This window comes from Pygoscelis adeliae, unplaced genomic scaffold, assembly GCF_000699105.1.
Source record: "Pygoscelis adeliae isolate BGI_AS28 unplaced genomic scaffold, ASM69910v1 Scaffold68, whole genome shotgun sequence".
Lineage (NCBI taxonomy): Eukaryota > Metazoa > Chordata > Aves > Sphenisciformes > Spheniscidae > Pygoscelis > Pygoscelis adeliae.
Window position 1 is genome coordinate 4,828,100 of NW_008825501.1, and position 7,477 is coordinate 4,835,576.

Genomic DNA, 7,477 nt, shown 5'->3' on the forward strand with positions numbered 1-7,477 from the left:
CAGTGAGGCTCGAGCACTTGCCGGTGAAGACTGAGGCAAAAAAGTCATTGAGTACCTCCGCCTTCTCCATATCCCGAGTAACCAGGTCTCCCGTTTTGTTCCAGTGAGGGCCCACATTTTCCCTCATCTTCCTTTTATCCCTGACGTACCTATAGAATCTTTCTTGTTGCCCTTGATGTCCCTGGCCAGATTTAATTCTCTCAGGGCTTTAGCTTTCCTAACCTGATCCCTGGCTGCTCGGACAATTTCTCTGGATTCCCCCAGGCTACCTGTCCTTGCTTCCACCCTCTGTAGGCTTCCTTTTTGTGTTTGAGTTTGTTCAGGAGCTCCTTGTTCATCCATGCAGGCCTCCTGGAGTTTTTGCCTGACTTCCTCTTTGTTGGGATGCATCGCTCCTGAGCTTGGAGGAGGTGATCCTTGAATATTAACCAGCTTTCTTGGGGCCCTACCAGCTTTCTTGGGGCCCTTAATCGAGTCCCTTATCAGTTTTCCATTATTTTTCCTGTGACATCAAGGAAAGTAGTTCACAGGTATCTGGTCACCCCTCTGTGCCCTGCTCAAACAGTGGCATGCTTCCAGCCTCTTAAAATTTCCGAAGATTAAAATTACCTCCATGAAGCCAGAAGTTTCCCTGGCCAGCTCTTAAAGAACCTGGGGCTGAGGGGGTGGGGTTTGGATTAGATGATTGTGAAAGGTCCCTTCCAACCCACAGGTCCCTTCCGACCCAAACCATTCTATGCTTCTGTGAACTCTTGGGTGTAGACACCTCAGGGCTGGTGATAGAAAACCATTTCTGACTGTCAAATGTTACTTCACATTAGTCAGTCCATAAGCTAACAACCAGCTATTTCTTCTGTCCCACTGTGACACTACTAGAGCATCCTGCTTCTTAGTGGAACAAGAAGCAGGTATTTTTGGAATACTTCTACTTTTATAATCATCTGTTAGTGCTTTTAAAACTGTCTACAAGTGGGCCAATACGATTGCTAAGAATTGTTCTTTAAGAGGTTGAAAGTTCTTGGAAGCAAAAAAATTCTTTTGCTGGTATAGTTTATACCAGCTTATACCAGAATAAATGTAGAGGAATTTGTTTTGTCTGTTCCTTTTCTAATTTAAGGTACAGGCAACTCAAAGTTTATCAAGCAGAGACACCAGTTGTTTACATGCAGAGCTAGTTCATTCTGGGATGGCTGATTAGCTCAGCTGCTGTGTCCCGTAAATGCAAATCTAATTCAGTTACTGGGCCACATCGAGATCCTCATGCCCTGCTAGACACTTTTAAGCATCCTTGCACCGTGTTGCACAGTGCCTCTTGCAGTGCTTCAGAGCATCTGCCTTTATCAGCTGGATTTTAATTGCCCTAGTGGAATCTTAATACTCCCTTACTCCAGATAATGTAAATGTTCCTGTAATTCATTGGTAATAAACTAATAGTGTTGTAAAGTGGAAGCTGGATGTTGCACTATTTGCTGTTTTCCCCCAAACTTCATCATAGTATAAATTACAAGCATTTTTATCCTGTGATATATTTTAGGGGAATGTTTTGAATAGCATTTCCAAGGATATTTGCCAACTCTGGTTAAATGTCAGTCATCTGTTTTAAATTACAAAAGGGCCATTTGTAGATGCAGCAACTGCCAATGGCAGGAACGAGTCGGTGAGCTTGAGAGACCTTGGGGAACCAGAGGCTGGTCAGGCTCCCCTTAGTACCTGTGAAGGTGATAGAACAAATAGTGCTGAAAGCCATTTCCAACTATATTGAGGACAAGAAGGTGACTGGGAGTAGTCAGCATGGATTTACACTGGGGAAGTCATGTCTGACCAACCTGATCACCTTCTGCGATGAAATGACTGCCTTGGTAGATGAAGGAAGAGGAGGGGATGTTGTTCACTTTGACTTTAGCAAAGCTTTCAACAGTGTTTCCTATAACAGCCTCATCGACAAATTGATGAAGTACAGACTAGGTATATGGGCAGTGAGGCGGGTTGAAAACTGGCTGAACTGCTAGATTCAAGGGGTTGTGATCAGTGGCACAAAGTCTAGCTGGAGACCAGTCACTGATGGTATACCCTAGGTCCTGGGGCCAGTGCTGTTGAATATCCTCATTAATGACTTGGACAGTGGGGCAAAGTGCTGCCTCAGAAAGTTCACAGATGACACAAAACCGGGAGGAGTGGCTGATGCACCAGATGGTTGTGGTGCCATTCAGAGGGACCTCAACAGGCTGGAGAAATGGGCCAACAGGAATCTCAACAGTTCACAAAGGGAAATGTGAAGTTACGCACCTGGGAAGGAATAACCCCATATGCCAGTGTGGGCTGGGGCCCACCATCTGGAAAGTGGCTTGGCAGAGAGGGACCTGGAAGTCCTGGTGGACAAGTGGAACATGAGCCAGCCACGTGCCCTTGTAGCAAAGGCAAAAAACATCCTGGGCTACATTAGGAAGAATGCTGCCAGCAGATCGAGGGAGGTGATCCTTCCCCTCCTCCTGCCAGTTCAGCACTCATGAGACACATCTGGAGTGCTGTGTCCACTTCTGGTCTCCACAATAGAAGAAAGACATGGGCATACTGGAGGGAGTCCAGTGAAGGGTCACAGAGATGATTAAGGGACTGAAGTACCTGACATACAGGTACAGGCTGAGAGAGCTGGGATTTAGCCTGGGGAAGAGAAGGCTCAGGGCGATCTTATCAGTTCCTTAACTCATGGGAGTGACTAAAGATGAAACCAGACTTCTCAGTGGTGCCCAGTGACAATGCACAAATTGAAAAACAGAAAATTCCATTTAAACAGAAAACTTTTTGTACTGTGAGGGTGGTCAAACACTGGAACAAGTTGCCCAGAGAGGTTGTGGAATCTCAAAACCTGACTGGACACGGTCCTGGGCAGCTTGCCCTAGTTGACCCTGTTTTGAGCAGGGCGTTGGACTAGGTGATCTCCAAAGGTCCCTTTCAACCTCAGCTATTCTGTCATTCAGAGAGTACAGGAACCCAGCATTCGGGGATATGACCTGACCTCTCTGACCATTTCTTATTCCAAGAGTATGTTAGTAAGTTGAGAAAGAAAGGTGACAGGCTCATGTCATATGAGCCAGACTTTTCCCTGTAGTCACTTTCTGTTGCTCTGTGCAGAACGTTGAAGCGCTGGATGTTTTCCTTCCCCTTAAGCAAAGAGTTTAGCAGCCCAGAGCACAGGATTAAAGGCTTTCCCCAAAACCAAATGCACTCAAAGTACAACAACAGCAGCCTACTGTATATGCACCAAGATAACAGGGACAATATTTTTTTTGGAGTCAGAACCTGTTTATGCAGGTAAAAAGCTAAAGTTGGCTTCCTGCAATGAACACGAAAGAGATGCTCCTATAAATGCACATGACAAGTCATCATTACTCCTAGTATTTCTCTGCTGGGAGGGAAAAAAAGTCTGTATGAAGTGGTTTTATCAGAGAGCAAGACCAGAAGTCGTTACAGCTTAATAGCTCTCCACTGGCATCCTCGCTGGCCTGGCTGCTGTGTGGTGTCCAGCAGCCCTCAGCAGCAGGAAGCAGGCTGCCACCACAGCAAGTGAGGAAACGGACCGTGCTTTCCCAGGTGTGTTTCTTAGTGCTGACCAACCGTTCCTCACCCTCTTGGCTCTGAGACCTCTTTTAGGGCTCATATACATGAAGAAATTAGCCAGCATTGCTCCCTAGGTGAATACTTACCGAGAATACAGCAGCTATATGGAGAGGCATTTTACAGCAACAGTGCCAGTCTGTGTCTGCCCAAAGGCAACCTTAAATCTAGTCACAACCTTTCCAGTTGTCTAGAATCTGTGAAATTTCTATTGTAGCTGAGTCTGTGTGCTTAACATTCAACACGCACCAGACACTGCAGTGGGTCTGTGGAGAGAGGAAACCCCTGGGAACAGGGAAGCTTGGCAACACAGGAAAAAAAACACAGGCACCGATTACGGGGGCTACAAATCTTTCTGCTGAGACTTCAGCATCCCTGGAACATGACCCTCGCTCTGTTTATGTCTTTGGCACAAACAGTCCAAGCAGCTGCCCAGCTGACCTGACTGCAGCTCTGCACTTAAGGCCTGTGGCTTCTCTCTTACCTCTCCCAGCTCGTGGTACATCTTAATGAAGAGGGAAAGGCAAGACCCTCCATGCAGGATGGTATTTGGGAGCACCTGATCAGTAGCTCCCAAATGCGATGTTGGCCGTGTGATCCCTTGAGCCTTGCAGGGAGCTGAAGCCATCCTGACATTTGTTCTTCCAGATGAGGAGGCTTGGGGGGGACTGAGGAAGTTGGGATATAAAGCACAGAGGTTCTTGTTTTCTAATACACTGTGAACTTACTCACTTTCAATCTCTGACAGAATGGGCTGCCCTTGCCCAAAGAACACTTCAAGCACTGCGTTCCTGGCACCTCTTCATTTATTAATCCATTTACTGGACCTTGAAAGCACCTTGCACTGGGAAGGACTATCCTGATCCTCCATTCAGAAGCAGACAGGATGAGTACAGCTACGGCTAGGAAGAACTAACAGAACCAGCATGAAACTATTCCCACAGTGCTGTCTTGGTTTGGCTTCCATGTTCTGCAGCAGCGGTGCCACCAGCTGGCAAGAGCCAAGATCCCAAGTCACAAAGATCAGAAACAAAATACACCCAAGAAGGGAAGTGGTGACAGCCAAGCAAACCTGCAGCAGCTGAGAGTTAGAGGCAGGCAGCAGGTTGAGTGTTGAAAGGGGTAATGTGCACTGCCACCGTGTTTGTAGTGTACAGTAAAAGCACAGTCGATAGCAGCGTAGACCTGCTGCAGGATCCAGGCCAAGGAGTGCAATGGATCTCGTCTTGGGTTCCACAGCCAGAAATGACGATGGCCACACACACACATGCCAAGCACAGCCAGTGAGAAAGTACCGAGGGAACCTGGACTGTTCAGTATAAGTAGTGAAGACTGTGGCCATGAAACAGTTAAAAAAAATCCCTTCCAACAGAAAGAGATGAGGTGCCCCACAGAAGGGAACAAACTGCTTCATCTGCACAGTGAATGGGACAGCAAGGGGACCTGCAAGACAGACGATGGGACAAAACAGGTGAATGCTAGAATGAGTTGCTGGGGGAGGATTTGGGCTCTATTGCTGAGATTTAAGCTGACACACATCTAGGAGGAGCTCAGTGAGTACTGATTGTCTTGGTACTTCCTGGGGTCCTCAGCCATCCCCAATCCTTTTTGGTCCTGCACATGAGCTGACAGGTCCCACACCATCTGGATGCTGTACTCGATGGAGCATCCGATGCATCTGGGGAGTTAATAACCCTCATTGCCAGAGCCCTTTCTACAGCTTAAAGTAACTGTCCCTTCACCCTCCTCTCACTTTCTTACAAGGCTTAGGGGTAGAAGCAAAAGCATTAGCCTGGCAGGGGACCCGTTCTGTGTTAAGGAGGAGTAGCGGCAAGCGTGATCAACTAGGAATAGAGCACAGCTCACCAGCAGTTCAGTTCCAGCTTCCACACTGAGGGGCTGGCACAAGCTCATCCAAATCAATGGCTGTGACAGGCGGCAAGCCGGGAGCCACAGGTTGTAGCGCTACTGATGCCTTCTAGCTTCATCCCACCACACATCACACATCTAACCCACCACCTCCTGCACGCCTCCAGGGCCAGGGATTTTCTTTTTTTTTTTTTTTTTGCATCTCTCAGCTCTCAAACAGTTTGGGTATAAGGCTCAGTAGGATGACAGTATAGTATTCACATGCCTTTTATACTCTCCTCTTCCTCTTGGCATCCACAAGCATCAGTAATGCCTACTGCAGTACTACAGGGAGCAGAGATGGTATAGCTGGAGGCATGGTCTCCCATAACTTGCATACAAAGCTGCAGTTTGTCCATGACCATGGAAACCAGCACCGCAGGGTGAGGCCAAGTGTGAAGAAGATGGGGATGCAGGAGCTGCTTTTAGGCACATGATTTTAACCTCCAACATAAGGCTTAGATCTCGTAAGGACATTTCTCCTCTCCAAAAGATAACCTTCCGAATTCTAGGCAGGGAAGAAGAGACAAGGAAAAGGGACAGCTGGACATAGGCCTCACTCTCCCGTGCAATGAAAATATGGTGGAAGATCTAGTGCTACAGATACAGTTTTGGTACATAAGGTCTTCCTGAAACCCTTAGTCCTATACCTAACTGTCTACCTACAGGTATCTGTACTGTCCCAACATTTCTAAGAGGTATTTCCTTCTTAGAAAAACAAAGTGGTTGAAAGGAAACTTGCCTCAGAACAAATGAGGTACCAGAAGAAAAGAACAGGAAGGAGATGCTTTGAAGAGCGTAACAGTCCCAACTCGGCCATTAGATACATTTCCTATGGAAGCAAGGAGTGTTACTGCAGCTCTACAGAGAACAGGACTGATGTTTAAGCTACAAAAAACAGGAATAAGCTGAGAACCTGCCCTTGGGATATCAGTCCAGTCACTGGTGAAGGAAAAACAATGGTTCACTCTCTTTCCTTTGAATCAGTCATGTCAACACAGAGGCTGGACTGTTACAGGGAGAAACCTAAGCCCACTTTGCTCTCAAACTGCCCTGGATTTACTTTGCAGTAGGATGATTATCAAATAAAGGAAACCATCAGCCAAGCCAACACACTATACAAATACATTTTATTTAGAGATACCCATAGTAAGATGCACAAATACTTTTTGTTCACCAATTTTCAGATCACACAACTTCAAGTAGTGGAAAAAACAAACTGCAGTTAATTACAATTATCTATGTAATAGGGCAGTAGTAAAAGATCCATTTGTCAGACTACAGCATGGTTAACGATACTCAGGTGAGAATGTAGAGATCTAGGTATTTAAAAAGTGCATGGGTCATTGCCACATACACTAACATGCTTCTTCAAAGAGCAACATCTTTCTGGCATGTGAACACAGTAACCCGGTTAATGCAAGATGGAAAAGTAGGCTCTTAATTTGATCTGGAAATGTATCTATTAACAGTTCTCCTCCAAATGGCAAATTAAGAGTTATTTGTGACTGACAGATGGAAAGCAATCTGTAAAAATCACTGTTACATTGTCCATGTAATTAAGCAACACACAGATGACCAAAACTGATCAGTTGCAGCCTACGCCTTCATAGCTCTTCTACCACAGTCTTCTTCAGAAGAGTCCGGAGTACTTGATTGCATTTAGCAAGCTGGCAGAAGAGCTGAAATCCGAGATCCAAGCTCTTGCACCCAAACCAAGTTCTTCCACAAGAGAAATCTCAATCCCCAAATTAAAAAAAAACCCATGTTCCACCTGCAGGCATGTCAACTGGATCACATATTGCTGGGTTTACTTTTAAATTCCCATCTAAATGGAGGGAAAGGTAGGAAGTGGTGCTGATCTGAGAGAGTAGCTGCATTGGTTTAAAATTGTATTTAAAACACATGGAAACTGGACTCTTCTCCAGTGCCTCTCTCAAACCAAGGAAGTTCA